The sequence below is a fragment of the Cydia strobilella genome, chromosome 4, assembly GCF_947568885.1.
Source record: "Cydia strobilella chromosome 4, ilCydStro3.1, whole genome shotgun sequence".
Classification (NCBI taxonomy): domain Eukaryota; kingdom Metazoa; phylum Arthropoda; class Insecta; order Lepidoptera; family Tortricidae; genus Cydia; species Cydia strobilella.
This window is the reverse complement of record NC_086044.1, coordinates 19,088,573-19,104,805: the sequence shown is the minus strand read 5'-3', so window position 1 is coordinate 19,104,805 and position 16,233 is coordinate 19,088,573. Positions and strand designations below refer to the sequence as shown.

At 35.7% G+C, this 16,233-nt stretch overlaps 1 protein-coding gene and 2 long non-coding RNA genes across 6 annotated transcripts in view; 1 reads left to right on the top strand and 2 right to left on the bottom strand.

The window, feature by feature from the left end:
* LOC134740852 (uncharacterized) overlaps window positions 1-1,514 on the bottom strand; it is a 124,505-nt gene extending 122,991 nt beyond the window's left edge. The window contains exon 1 of the long non-coding RNA XR_010127837.1: window positions 1,466-1,514. This is a non-coding gene — a long non-coding RNA (uncharacterized LOC134740852). The remainder of the gene's footprint in view (window positions 1-1,465) is intronic.
* LOC134740814 (dual specificity calcium/calmodulin-dependent 3',5'-cyclic nucleotide phosphodiesterase 1-like) overlaps window positions 1-16,233 on the top strand; it is a 541,857-nt gene that overhangs the window by 408,251 nt on the left and 117,373 nt on the right. The gene's annotated exons all lie outside the window — the stretch shown is intronic.
* On the bottom strand, window positions 10,220-11,513 carry LOC134741184 (uncharacterized). Its single transcript, XR_010127857.1, has 3 exons — window positions 11,467-11,513; window positions 10,567-10,656; window positions 10,220-10,254 (listed from the first exon to the last, which is right to left on the bottom strand). It is a non-coding gene; the product is annotated as an uncharacterized LOC134741184 (long non-coding RNA).

The following is a 16,233-nucleotide window of genomic DNA, read 5'->3' as shown; positions in this document are numbered from 1 at the left end:
ATGTAAGAAATGAAAGTCTCCATTATCTTTATAAACCTTTGTGAAGGTAGCAAATAAATAATGCATGGAGCGAGCTCGCGCAGTAACACATCGTTTGTTGTTCTTAATTATCTTTTGAAAGGCTTTTGCATTGTAGATTTCGTGCCTAATATGTAATATTTTCACAAATAACACGAGGGTATACTTATTTATTTATTAAATCATTATTATAAGTTTATATCATCAGTATTTTACTAAAAATATTACTATAAAGAGTCGTTTAATTGACTATCCGTGATTGGCCGGTATTGACAGTTGTCGAGACGGCCAATCACAGACAAGTACGACTATGACGTTGTTTCCGTTGCAAGTTTGAACTTGAACCGGGCATTCGTTTCTCGGCAGTCGCAAGTGACGGTTGTGCATTACTCTTGTGAATTGTTGAAGCTAGGTACACCTCGCCTAATATTAAATAAATAGTGTTTGTCAAGTTTGTTGTATGCTTTCACGCCCAATTTCATAACCTGAGTGTTAAACCAGTCCATTGTTTTACAATTTCTTATAGGACCCCTCTTTATTTCCTCTTCCTCGGGAATTACTCTTTAGGGGAGAAGAAAACCATAGAACAGACAGAACTTTTGACTAATAACCAAATTTTTAACACGATAATTAGTATAATTACCCGTCGTCTACATCTAAATCCCATTCAAATGCCACATACACCTAACATTGTAACTAAACAATAAATATGACAAACTCTTAAACCCTTTTTCAATAAACTTGTTATTTAAACTTTATTTTAACTGAACTAAGTCGAGTTTCTAGCTACGTTTTAAATTAGTTAGAGTTTGCAAAACATGCAGGAGGATAGCAGACATTTTCAAGAAAGACAAAGGCTGTATTATGCAGAAATTGCGCGAAGGGTGAGCTGTCTGGGATTTGGAGAGGTTTCGGGTAGCTTTCATAGAAACCCGCATGTCAGTTTACATTATTTTATGAAATGGATATGCAACGAGCGTCTGAAGTTATTTTTCAAGCGAATAACATTCTTTTTGATATTTATGAAGTTTTTACATCGATAATACATATTATGAAATGAATAATAGCGAATATATATAAACTGCAGAGATAATGGGTAATTTTTAGGTTATAAGATTTTTTTTGTTTTTCTCAAAGAAATTCACTTCACTTCAGTGAAACTTAACTAAAACAGAAATTAACATTAATAATCAGTTAAGTATAGCGAGCGCGTAAGAAATTACTTTACTTTTAACGTTACTATCTACCGGAATCAGTAACCAAAAATAAAAAATGGGTTAGACCTGTTAAGGGTTAATTAGTTAACTGAGTATAAATAGATGGGTTCGAAACAAAGAAAACAATACCAATGAACAGTGGGTAGGGAAGGATCTTTTTTTAATTCTACGTCGGTGGCAAGCAAGCATACGGCCCGCCTGACTGTAAGCAGTCTCCGTAGCCTATGGACGCCTGCAACTCTGGCAACCTTACTCACCGACAGGAACACAACACTATGAGTAGGTAATTTCCAATATGACTTGGAACTCCGGTGGTCGTTTAACTGTAACGCTCTTACGGTACATATCGCTAGGGTCCCCTAGACCCATATAGTGGGAAGATTTGCTAACTATGGATGAGGTCTTGGTGGCTCAGTTGGCAGAGCGCTGCAGTATCTATCTAGAGCCCGTGAGTTCAAGTCTCACCCAAGGCAGTAATTTTTCCACTTTTAAATTTATTCTAAGCTTACTATGAGTAGGGTCTATAAATTGTACAAGTACAAATTGTACAGCTACTATTGTATTGTAAATACAATAGTACGCGCGATGATATTGTTCACTACTTAACGACTCTTAACTCTTCACCATGTCAAAGGAGGCCCAATATTTTTTAAGTATTTCAGCTTTTTGGTATTAAGTCTTGTTTTTATAGCATAATAACATATCAAGTTGATAGAAAGCCTTGTCACAATGTAACTCTGTCTTCCTACATAACTACTAACGTTTTAGAACTACCGAACAAAAGATTTTCCACTTCCATTGTAAACTTTTCATTTACGTCCTTGCATTCTGAAACCGTTCTCGGTTCTAGAAACGTCACGATTCACTTCATTACCGCAAACTAGCGCCGCGGTGTGAATAAAACATTCAAGGGGCGGTATTGCGATCGCTCACTTAAGCAAGGTTTAGACTAGCAAGAACATGCATGCAATTTTCATGACATTGCGGTATCTGATCAGTTGAATGCAGATTTACCTTAGTAGCCAGCATCATCATTATCATCATAATTCTTAAGAGTCTGGCTCTTATGGAGTAACCGCCATTCCGTTCTTCTCTCTGCCACTATTTTGAGCTCCTGATACATCACTACGTTGATTTTCTCTTTGGCTTGGTCCAAAAACGCACGTCTCGGTCTTCCTCTGCCTCTTGTTTCTTCTATTATTCCTTCTATTATAGACTTTATGTAAGTATCGTTCCGTCTCAAGTGCCATAACATGTTACCCTTTCTGTTTTCAATTGTTCTCAGCAGCGATCTCTTCTCATCTACCAAATCCAATACTTCTGCATTAGTAGTCGGCAATGTAACGTAAATTGCATGCAAGTTATTGCTAGTCTAAGCCACGCCTAAGGTTACCTACGGCATACTTCAGACCCTGCAGTTACCTAAATATGTTTGCGAGTTAAAACCACACCCCGTTATCAATGTTCATTGAAAATAAGGATTGACAAAAATATGTACCCTTAATTCACCTTTAGTGTCTCATATTATCCCGTTTTATATGCGCTAGCAATTGAATTTTTTTTATTTTAAAAGCGCTATCACCGTCAAATCGAATGCCAACCCTGGTGTAGTTTGATAAGAAAGAAAGAACCACGTATTGTAATTGTAACAATTTGGCTTAACACCGACTTCAAACGTTTCAGTTGCTAGCGCATATAAAACGGGATAATATTTTATTTTATCCATTTTGAAGTCCGTTTTACTTTTTTTTATTTATTATATTTTCTAAAGGAACTATTAATTTAACCTGCCAGTCCGATCCCCTTTTGCTAAAGGTAAATAAACTTTATCGATAAATATAATCTACGGCGACGTTATGCTGTTCAGGCTTGCTCGCAATAGTTACTTGTTAGTAAGTTATTGTTGAACTCTCCCCAGAAGCTATGTAGTTGGAAGTTTTCAAATAAAACAACGGAACAAGAACAGGCTGAAAAGAACTAAAATTTTCAACAGTACTCCAATAAAAATACATATTGATTTCAATGTTAACAAAAGGATTTAAATTCAACTTAAACTTTTAAATATAGCCCACACAGCATAGCAGCATAGCAGCAAACGGAGGTTACTTCTTATGCTGATTTCCAACTTGGAACTAGTTTTCTCACCTTGCGTTGATTGACAAATAACTTACCAGGGCGCGTAGCCAACGTGCCAATCGTTAACGCTCCGTAGCGTATCGTAGTCATCTCTCTCTATCACTCTTCCACACTAGTGCGAGAGTGACAGTTGTGTTTTGTTCGCTACGGAGCGTTAACGATTACACGTTGGCTACGCACCTGGATCTATCCTAACCTGTCATATTAAATTGACGTGTCTTCCGTAGCCAGTTTTCCAGATTTTGAGAAAGAAATAAATATTTTTTTTATAATGATTCACATTCCATCAAGAACCCTTATTTTATAATAATAACTACTACTATGGAACTACTATGGAAGGATTATTTACGACATTCATTCTAACAAAGAGAGTCTAATTTATGTAAGCAATTCCAGTTTATGCCCCGAAAATTCAACAACGAAAACGTAAGTCCAAACTGGCCAACAGAATAGTAAATTAGCTTTCAGGGTTCGCGAGGATTATGCTGTAGTACAAGCCCAAGCTTGAAATAGTGTTTCCTAACATCTTTTTTATTTACTTCTCAATCTCGTCTGACATTCCCATAAAATGTATGGGAATCGAACAATTTCTATCGTTAAAATGTTGAATTCCAGTGGGAAATTACAAATTGAGTTTAAACGTTTTCAGTCTGCTTGAAATGGACTGTTGACGAAGGCGCGCCTGTAAATGAGTATTTTCCGAGCGAAACTGAATATGGAATACTCAGAAATTCTGATTATGGTACCTTGTTACGGTAAAGGCTTCAGTAAAACTTCTTTTAAGAATTACTGACATTGCGAAAGAAGTACAAGTAGAAGTATTGTTATGAAGATTTCCATATTGTTTATGCTGTACCAATTATTAACAAAGGAGATGTCACATGACTTGAATGCTTATACTTTAATTAGTGTATTTATAAGAAAATTGTGGTAGCCAATTAGGAAGTCAAGATTCTAAATCGTAATTCACAAATATACATACTGCGGAAGGTTTCCAAGTTGTTAATTAAGTCCCTAACCAATACTGGACCGATATAAGAATTAAAAATCAGACGTATGTGTACTTATTAAACAAGATAAATATGATAATGTATTCATTGTTCACGGTCACAATATCGCTTATCGCCATCGATCTTGCTCACAGATGTTTCCAACTCCAACAGTAATTATCGGTCATTGATATCTTTGTAAGTTGAGCTGGCGGCATCGCAAACTGCCTTCAAATTTTATTATAGGTAGTTTGATTTTAATTACTCTTCGAAATAAAAACAACAGTACCTATATTTAAGTAATTATAAATACTAACATTTTATATATGCCATGCATGCATGCATTGCATTTTATATAGGGCATGGTAGGTATACTATGATGGCAAGCAGTCACAGGTTATGGCATAACAACGCAAATATAGAACTTTGATTGTTTGATCTTGATGATATAAAGAACTTAATGTTCAAAATATATCACCCCAGTAACTTCAAATATCGTTAGTAAAATCGAAAAGTATTAATATTCAAAAAATTAAGTATTACGATAAGGACAATCAATCAATCAATCATTTATTTGCACAAAAAACATAGTATAATGCATGCAAATACATTTATATGACACATTACTTCACCGGTAATGTCAAAATTAATTACACATCCAACAACTTACATTTACTTTATTCCCAAGACATGTTTGCACTAACAATCCTACCCAAAGCACTTTCCAGGACGTGAATCTCTCATTAAAATGCAATACTGTCACGTACAGGGTTCATAGCGCTATAGGATTTCAAAGCAGCTCCGTGAAAATTTTAAAAGCAAATCCAGTATATTGTCACTTGATGTAACTATATTTATGTTTCAATTTAGCTTTCTGTTACTTTAAACGTTATGTTTTTTAAAAATAACATAGGTATGTATCTATTTTATTTCTATAAGATGGAGAAGTTCGGGTTTATAATTTTACCTAGTGCTGGACAAAAAGGATCACTCACTTACACAGACGAAAAGTATACTTTCTTATACAACTTCTTGTGTGAACTTCGCCTCGTGTTGGTATTAAAACCTATTTCAGTGATTATCATAATCTTGTGTTCTAGGGCGTGATTACTTTGACTTTGCCATTTTACTCTAGACAAAATAAATAAATAATACGAACGCTTTACGAGATAATAAAATATACAATACAATAACCTAATACATAATGACTATTATTCTCGACAATTCTCAGTAATTTTTATGTATTACATAAATGTTCCAGATGTCAGGAAAACAGATTTCCATTGATGTTGGCAATCTGGTTATGCCATAGGCAAAAGAAAATTTCGTCTCGAAAAATTGCCGTAAAATATTTAATCTCGGTTGGAGCTTTACCGTACATTCGGAAAAACATTAAAAACAGTGGCGAACTTGCCTGGAGACGGTCGCAGGCGATCAGCAAATCAATGAGATTATGCTAGTATTGTTTGATGCGTGCATGAAATCCAAACATATCATCTAGAGTTGTTAGGGAAATAATGGATCTTAAGGCCAGTTCTCCTCGCAGGCTCAGAGAAAAAGGTTTGAAAAACTGTAGCATCTAAGAAACCATTTATTAGCAGTACTTACTAACAAAAAAGCGTCTTACATTTGCGAAGAATGGGACCTTATTAGAGTATTGGAAGTCAGTATTACGGACTGATTGAAGTAAATTTCAGTAATTTTAACTATAAAACTCTCATGAGACTCAAACATAATAATATTAAAATTCAGTAATTTGGACTAAAAAGCCGGTTTAAGGTGTGGCGTAAGTCTTGCGAAGCGTTGGCAGAACGTAATATTGTATATAAAACTGATAAGCAGGTGGGGGCAATATTATAGTGTAGGGCTCATTTGCTTGGTCTGGAGATTTTTTTTTTTTTTTTTTATACCACGTCGGTGGCAATCAAGCATATGGCCCGCCTGATGGTAAGCAGTTACCGTAGCCTATGAACGCCTGCAACACCGGAGATATTACACGCGCGTTGCCGACCCTTTAAAAACCTGTACACTCCTTTTTTGAAGAACCCCATACTGTAGCCCTTCGGGAAAACCTCGGCAGGGAGCTCATTCCACAGCCGAAGCGTACGCGGGAGGAAATTCCTCTTAAACCGCACAGTACGCGACCATTTAGGTGCTAGGGTGTGAGGATGAACACCCTGCCGATGGCGAGCGGTGCGGTGATAGAAAGCGGCCGTTGGCATCATGTCAAACAATTCTTCAGAGCACAGCCCATTGTACAAGCGGTAGAACACACACAAGGAGGCGAAGTCTCTCCTTAGACTTAAAGGTTCGATACCGCTTGTGAATTGAACGTTATATTAACGTTATATTATATTAACATTTCGCAAGAAAATTTAGTCACGCCAAGCTAACTGCATGACATTTGCAATAACAAAGTGTGGCAATATAATCATTGATATCAAATTAAAATGAAAAAATGCCGTTTATAATGACACGCCGTCACTTTGTTCTATTTAAGTCGGTGCAAAATTAGCTTATACGGACTCTAGCTCTTCAGCAAAAAATTGTAAATGAAGCGCAGTGACGCCAGTGACGCAGTATCATAGCCAGTACTTTTTAGATCTGCGGTATATAATAGTGAAGTTAACTCTGGCATTCTTCCAAAATCTTAAATCAACTGTGAGTAGAAATGCACTAATTTTAAAACGTATAACCTAGATCTTAGAAAAAGACTGATGAGCACTGGCCGGTTTGTTCCGGGTCATTCTCAAAAAATATGTCTGCGGTCTAATAGCCGCGACCTATACAAAATGTATGAAAAGAGTCGTGGCAATTAGACGCAACAGCAGACATATTCTCAGAGAATGACCCTTCCAGAACAACTGCGCTTTTTCACCTGTAATATTGATGATAAATGCGACTTTCAAATGTGCTTTCTTTTTCGTTACAGAAAATGTCAAATTTTGACAAACACCGTAAAACATATTATTAAATATTACGCAATATAATACTACTTAAAGGAAAAGAGTTTTAAGTAACAGTGTACAAAGGAAACAAGAAAAATACAGTGTATTATTTACAAAATTATGTAAAGCTGGGCATCATCTCGTCGTGACGATTTTCGTTGTATTCCCTGCAGACCAAATTTTTTCAAGTGAGTTAAAAGATTGTTTAACCCCTTCAGTTGATCTTCGTCTGAAAAAAAAATCGAGTATTTATAAAACAAGGTCATGGAAATTATACCACCCACTTATAATAATTATGGCAACTGCATGCATGTTACAAAATGTAACTACGAATGTCGAGTAAAAATTATGTGACGATACATTTATAAATATTAATACACATCACTTATTTAAACTTTCACGATTTTTAGGGTTCCGTACCCAAAGGGTAAAAACGGGACCCTATTACTAAGACTCCGCTGTCCGTCTGTCCGTCTGTCACCAGGCTAATCTCATGAACCGTGATAGCTAGACAGTTGAAATTTTCACAGATGATGTATTTTTGTTGCCGCTATAACAACAAATACTAAAAAGTGCGGAACCCTCGGTGCGCGAGTCCGACTTGCACTTGGCCGGTTTTACTCATTATTATTCACAACGACGGGACGGGATCGAGTAAAATAAGTGTTAAATTTACCTCCGACGTTTCTAGAACGGCGTTGTCCCCGTGGTCTCGGAGAAGACTTCTACGAGAATTGTCTTTGTGAATAATAATTAATACACATTACGTAAGATATGACGGTACACTCGGACGGACGTTACATATGTCATGTATGGTGGTATGTCAAACAATTCTACAAAACAAAAAGATACAATCTAGTTCACAGTCATGTTATATGAAATGCTTAAGTATTTACCATCTTTTTTAATTATATCATCTGAGAACAAATAATAATAAATAATAACACCATAGAACAGGTCAAATCATTTAAATATTTAGGCAGCATAATTACTAGTGACTCCAGATGTACACAAGATATTACTACCAGAATAGCGATGGCTAAAAACGCTTTTAACACAAAAAAGTGCCTATTTAAAGCCCGAATATCAGGCAATATACGCAAGAGGCTCATAAAAGTGTACATCTGGAGTATAGCACTATACGGAAGCGAAACGTGGACAATGAGGCAACGTGATAGGGAAAGGCTGGAGGCTTTTGAGATGTGGTGCTGGCGCCGAATGGCAAAGGTCAGTTGGACGGAGAAGAAAACAAATGAAGAGGTTTTACGCATGGTAGGAGAGAAGAGGAGTTTGTTGAGAACCATAGAAAATAGAAGAGGAAAGATGCTTGGACACCTGCTACGACACGACGAATTTATCAAGAACATAATTGAAGGGAGAGTTGAGGCAAGGAGGCGGAGGGGCAGACCAAGGAGAACATACATAGATCAAGTAAAGGAAAAACTCAACGTCGTGTCGTATCAGGCTGTCAAGGAGAAGGCAGAGGACCGACACTTATGGAAATCGCTCCACCGACAAGAGTATAACTCTTAAATATATGATGATGATGATGATGAGAACAAATAAACAAAAATTAAAATCACTAGAAACCAAAGAATCGCTCTGAAAACCGATGCAAATGAAAATAAGGTTTTTGTTTTACTATTAAAATATAATATTAAATATAATATAAAGTAATAAGTATTATATTTAAATATAATACTTTTGTATATTTGGTATTTTTAATCTTATTATAAAACACCAGGCGGGGAATTTAGTAACAACTTCAACTGAATACTTAAATAATATTATATTTTACCAAGACAATCCTCAAAACCTGAAGTTTGTCTTCATAAATCTAATTACAAATTGATTATCAAATATGTTTAAGGAAGTATATTTAATTAACTTACTGAATTGTTCTTTAGCATCTTTAATCGTTGTATCCTTTTCTGCGGAAGTATTGTAAAATTAATATTAAATTTCTATTTAAAGTTGTGATGTACCCCCAACTTGCACTTTCTCACTTAGAATCATAGCTATTTCGATTCTGTACGAAAAAAAAGTATCTTAAGCATAGTTTCATTTTTTCCGCTTTGTTACGGTCATAGAAAATGTAACCAAACGGACCCAAAAAATCTAGGATTTTTTTTTCTCATTAAGGATTGAAAGAGCTCGTGATTAAAAGTACAAATAATATAAAAATCCCCAATTTTATATAAAAATGCCCATTAAACAAAAAAAATGACTGATAGGCCGATGTAACATAATATGTATTTACCTACATCGGTTTTATTATTTTATTTTGGGAACTAAAAAAAACTAGGTACTAATAAAGACTGCTCCTGGTCTGCTTGCACCCGGTGCAAAGGTGTTCCCTGGTGAGCTATGGCAGCCGTAGAAGCAGGAATCCGTTAAGGTATATATTCTTAGGAGTAAGTCCAATCCATACTAATATTATAATCCATACTATCCATGTCCGTACTAATATTATAAATGCGAAAGTCTGTCTGTCTGTCTGTCTTTCTGTCTGTGTGTTCCCTCTTCACGCTTAAACCGCTAAACCGATTTAGATGAAATTTGGCATAGAGATAGGTTGAGTCCCTGAGAAGGACATAGGATAGTTTCTATCCCGAAAATCATCCCTTAAGAAAGTAAAAAGCGGGGTGGAATTGAGATAATTAACGAAGTGCCTGCTAATTTGTGTGCATAATATTATGCTCAAATTTAGATTGCTATGAGATTTTTTCCAGGCGCTATTCTTACTCTAGCTGCGGTTACTAAGTCCACGCAGACGAAGTCGAGGGCAAAAGCTAGTTTAAAATATAGGTGATTCAATTTTGAGTAACATTGTAATGCTTATTTTAATACAATTTAAATTACTTGTGAACATAAACACATAGGTATGTGTTTATGTTCACAAGTAATCTTTCTTACCCATCTGCGTAATGTGGTAATGTGCTATAGCTGTAAAGAATATTTTACTTTAGATAAACTGTGATTTCAAGTAAAATAAAAATAAAAAATATTTTACTGGACTGAAAAAAAAGTTGTGTGTACTCTAACTTCATAACTATATTTTACTGTTAATATGATCGTAGCAAAATCAAAGTGAATAAAATAACTGAACAGGGACGGAATATACATAGGCTAATTTCTAAGATTAGGGACTACATTATGTAAAGCCGAATATGCAGACACAGACCAATATACGATAGTTAGAAAACTGTACTGATATGAGTAATGCAAATCATGAGACACAATGGCAACCAAATATACCTCGTTGAGTTTCCTTGGACTCTTCCGATAAGTTAATGTCCTGAAGCATTTTCTTCAAATCCATTTCTTTCGATTCTGATTCTGAGGAAGCTGAAATAGGGAGTATTACTTAACTGCAGTGTTCTTCCGCCAGTGTAGCACTAGTGCACATCCTACACAATTAAGTAACTTTTTTTCGAAAAACCATGAACTTTTGGGTTATTTAGACTCAGAATCACGAGTACTATTGAATGAGACAAAGAAATAAGTGTCCCCAGTTTATCATACAAATTTTGGGTGTCAGTTTTGTAACGGTCCATACAAAATGTACTTATGTGAGAACGCGTTACAAAACTGTAATTTTTTTGGAACATATTTTTTTTTCTTTTTAAATCGACAGTCCAGGCCGCGTAGCCAACACGCCAATCGCTAACGCTCCGTAGCGATCGAAACGCAACTGTCACTGTCGCACTAATATGGAAGAGTGATAGAGAAACACAAAGCGTTTCCTTGTCGAAGCGATAGCGATTGTCACCTTGGCTAGGCCGGCTGAGTAGAAATAACCCAAAATTTGATGGATTTTCGAAAAAAAAAGTTAATGGTACACTTTTAAGTTAAAATGCCCATCAAGGCGGTTTGTTTACAGGTGGCCTACCACGAAACGCGAAAATATACCAAGGTCGGTAATGTGATTGTGAGTTGCAAGCGTCTAAAGGCTGCGGTATTCGCTCACTATCAGAATGGCCCATCTTTGCCACCATCGTTCTATAAAAAAATATGTCTCAAAAACTTATGGCTATGTTAGGACTTAGGACTTGATTTTTGGTTGACGCCGTACGTCTCGTACTTTTTTTTTTATAAATATTGCAGTAGTTATACGCAGCGTACGGCAACAACCGGGAACAAAGTCCTAAAACTCACAACTGTCACTGTTACGTGGCATCGCGTATACAAATCGCCAGGTGATCGATGATATCTGCAACTAAAATAAGAAGCTTAATATTGCAAAAAAAGTACTGTAACCTTGGGAGTAATACATGAGTGTGATTTATTCTGCAGTCCAAAAAGTGTCCTTATGTATTTTTCTTGTATCAGCATCAGTTGCCAAATGTTAAAACAGGCTATATTTTATACGAGTAAACGGTTGAAATTTAAAACGGATTTAAATCAACAAAACACTAATATTTCATTTAATCTATTTGTTAAAGTAGAAAAATATATTAAATTACAAGATTAATATTGAAGCAAAAACAGCAGCAGCAGTTTATTGTGTTTGTAGGAGGGTATCCTAATGTGGGACCGGCAACAAACTCGGCGGGACACATCTTTTCAAAACATATTAATTCAATATACGCGATATAATCCGTTTTCATAGTTTTATTTCATTACAAGCATGGAGACTATATAAAGGAGTCAAATCTCTATGTATGAAAAGTGTCCATCAAAAAACAGTAATTAGGCGGCGCCACCATACACCGAAATACTACCAAAAACAACCTACGTAATTTGGTCGGGTTATTTGTTGGTTCATGTTATACTCATGTCCCAGAGCCTAACTAGCGCCACCGGAGAGATTAGGAACTATTATTTAAAGCTGAAAGCGGTCACTTTTGCAACAATTCTGCCATAAGAGATTGGCATCCTTTCTATACCATTTACAAGATTAATTAATTTAAACCCAAACCAAACAAACATCAAGGTAAAAAATATATTAAATTCTAATCTATATATTTTTATATCTACTGTACTCACTACACAAAAGAGGTACGTCTTCAATGTCATTTTCTGAGGTTTAATACCAAACGCTGATTAATATTGACGGCTCTTTGTGGGGATTAATTAAACCCTTATGGCGGTTACTCCGCTCTAATTAATTAAAAGTTGAATTGCTAACGCAGTAGAACGCTCTGTGCGTTCTTATCACTGGAAAGCACAGTGTAAACAAATCAGTAGGGCAATATAATAATATATTTTATCGAAGGAAAGATTCGAAGACTGCAGATATACAATTATACAAAAAGGATTCATACGCGAATAATGGTAGGTAGGTAGTAGTAGAATGAATGCTATAAAGATAGCACCTTTTAATACAGCTTTAACTTAAAGATGACCAGTTATAAATTTATTTAGGTCCTACTCTACCTATTACCGATATAACTTTAAACTCCATTATTCATAAAACTTTACAAGCCTCAATTAGTTAATTTATCTCTTTCTTACGAATACATAGGTCAAATAATGACAATAATGATACTATAACTAAGAATAGCTGTAAAAAGTAATAAAATAAATTAATTTGTATTTGTACTTGTATTTAAAATAATTTTTAAGAAAAAAAAACCGACTTCAATGGGGGATGCCGCTGAAAGCATTCTTAGATTCCAGACAATGAAATGAAAAAGACAGCATCTTTTGCCTAATTATGTAGAAAAGGAGGTAAACCGACTTTTCTAGTAGCATTTCGTTTTTGTAAGGGTCGCAGTTCTAACCTAACCTAACCTACTTTTCTGGTAGCATTTCGTTTTTGTAAGGGTCGCAGTTCTAACCTAACCTAACCTACTTTTCTGGTAGCATTTCGTTTCTGTAAGGGTCACAGCTCTAACCTAACCTACTTTTCTGATAGCAGTTCTGTTCTGTGAGAATCGCAGTTCAAAAGCTACCCACCCACCTAACCCACTTTTCTAGTAGCATTTCCGGGTCCGGGTCCGGGTCTGGGTCCGGATCCGAGTCCGGGTCCGTGTCCAGCTGTCCGGGTCCAGGTTTGGGTCAGAGTTCGGTCCGAGTTGGGGTCCATGTTCAGACCCGGGTCCGGGTCCAAGTTTGGGTTTGGGTCCATAAGGAAGAGAACAAATCGCCAAACGTGAACTGTGTGTCATTGAAGAGTTCCATTCTGATCATCATCAGCAGTTCCACTTCATCAAATGTCACTTTTTTAAATGTAAATGCTGGATTTGTTGATGAAAATACAAAAATCACTATATGTATGCCTTTCACATTTGAGGATTTCCCTCGGTTCCTCGTGGGTCTCATCATCAGAACTCGAGCTTGACAAAAATATGTCTTAAAAACTTAAGTTGCTTAACAAACATAAAGAAGTGGACAAATCGCCAAACGTAAACTATGCGTCATTAAAGAGTTCCATTCTGATCATCATCAGCAGTTCCACTTCATCAAATGTCACTTTTTAAAATGGAAGTGCTGGATTTGTTTATAAAAATACAAAAATCACTATATGTATGCCTTTCACATTTGAGGAGTTCCCTCGATTCCTCATGGATCCCATCATCAGAACTCGAGCTTGACAAAAATGTTTCTTGAAAACCTAACTTGCTTAACAAACATAACGAAGAGGACAAATCGCCAAACGTGAACTATGCGTCATTGAAGAGTTCCGTTCTGATCATCATCAGCAGTTCCACTTCATCAAATGTCACTTTTTTAAATGTTAGTGCTTGATTTGTTGATGAAAATACTAAAATCACTATATGTATGCCTTTAACATTTGAGGAGTTCCCTCGATTCCTCATGGATCCCATCATCAGAACTGCTTTTTGACAAAAACGGGACCAATCTGTATGTATATACTTACAATCAAAAAAAGAAGTTTCAAAATCGGTCCAGAAATGACGGAGTTATAGAGTAACAAACATTAAAAAAAAAAAAAAAAACAACCGAATTGAGAACCTCCTCCTTTGAAATCTTGAAGTCGGTTAATGAGATAAAATAATAATAGCTAATTTAAGATTGTAGCGCGTTTATGAACCGCCAAAACTGTGCAAACACCTTATCTCCTTTCCGTGATGAAAAGTCTCCTACGTTTTCGCTCGAGTATTAATTCAAACAAACATTCAAACTTCCAAACATACAAATTGTCATTATAAATAATATAATTGAATAGCAGTTCTAGTGCGGCAAAATGACTTAATGTTGATACTGAATGGTAAAACTGCGCATTCTGAAGCAAGATAATAAAAACAGTTTTACTGCCATTTTATACTCCCGTTACTGCTTATATCGACGCATAAAGCAATGGATGCTCATTTAGGTTATAAATAAGCATTAAAATAATGTACTTCACTCCTTTATTTTTGTTAAAAGCGTATATTTTATATAAAACCTTGTAGGTGTCGTTAATTCTATTGTTTTATTTTAATGTATTCATTGTGAGGAATATGGAAATAAATTAAGTTCTATTAAGACTGCATCGTCCGTCCAGTGGCGCCCCCATTAGTGGAGTTATGTTTTCTAATAAACATTATTGAAAATATGTATGTTGACACAGTTTGTTGTATATCAACCACAGCTATGCCCGTACGTTTGATTGTTATCAAATTTTTAATTATTATTAGTTAGAAGCATCTGAAAATTTGTATGAAAACTGAAAACTATGTTTCATTTTTTTCGAGAACAGTTTTTTCTACTCTACCCATGATTTTAGACCAGTACACATGAAAATGTTACTTTTGATAAGTGCACTAAAAATCTTAATAATAATAATGTTTTCCCCGTGTGTGAAATAAGTAGGGTAACGATATCACTTTTGTGACTTACCTCTGCAACGACGAAAGTCGCAGGTAAAAGCAAGAATGGAATAAAGAAGAAAAACTTTGTTTTTGTAACAAATATGTCCTATTATGTGAGATGTCACAGCACTCGAAACTGCATGTAGTTACCTAACTACTATGGACTATTTGCTATTACGTCAGTGCTGCATGTGTGGCCTAAAGGTAATTGGGCATGCAGGGATGCACACAATGGCATGAGAAGATGCCTTGTGCAGTAATGGTATGGAAATCAGTTGCCATATTTTACCTTTATACCACAGCGACGAAATATATAATTATATAGAAGAAGCTTTCGGTACATTTATACTTCAATAAACTATATGACTATGACTGACACTTATCTAACACATATCACTGTAAGTTATCCCATTTCCTTTAATTTACCCCACCCGCAGCGTTCCTAAAATCTAAAATAAAATTAAATATAAACTGAAATAGTAAAATTTTAGTGCCTATCCTTAGTGATTATTCTCTTATGATCGTTGCTGTAACCATACCTGCATTAAATATCGGGAAACATATTAATCACATTTAAAATCGGGTCTATCGCGAATTTATTTTGTTACCTTTATTTACCGACGTTTCGACACAGGTTTCACTGGTCGTGGTCGCGGCTACTGATGTTCCAGCAAAATGTCAAAACAGAGATTTGTGTTACTATCGGGAAACAAACAACAAAAAACGAAGCTGATGGAGTTTTGATTGGAGTTAGAGCTTGTATACATATATATATTATGTAGACTGGTATAAGTATCCATCACGGCACAAACTTATAAACAATATGCCTTGCTTCGTTAGTGATCCAGCAATTGAAAATACCAGCCAGTCCGAAATCAGCTCTATTCCTCAACTTGTAAGGATGAAAGCTGTCTGGTCATACCACTGAGACTGGCTGCTAATTGTCGAGAAGCCGAAGCTTCGTATTTACATTTCCATTCGCCGTTTCCCGTCTCCGGGACAACAGGTGACATTTATCGGGAATCCTGAACGTAGGTACGTAAATAACGCTGTTTACATGTGACCGAAGTGATTTACTTATTAGCTGTGCAAAGTGATTTCCGCATTGTAATGCGAAATCAGACTTTTCCAATTAATTAAAGTCCAGACCTGCGCTGTGCGTGTT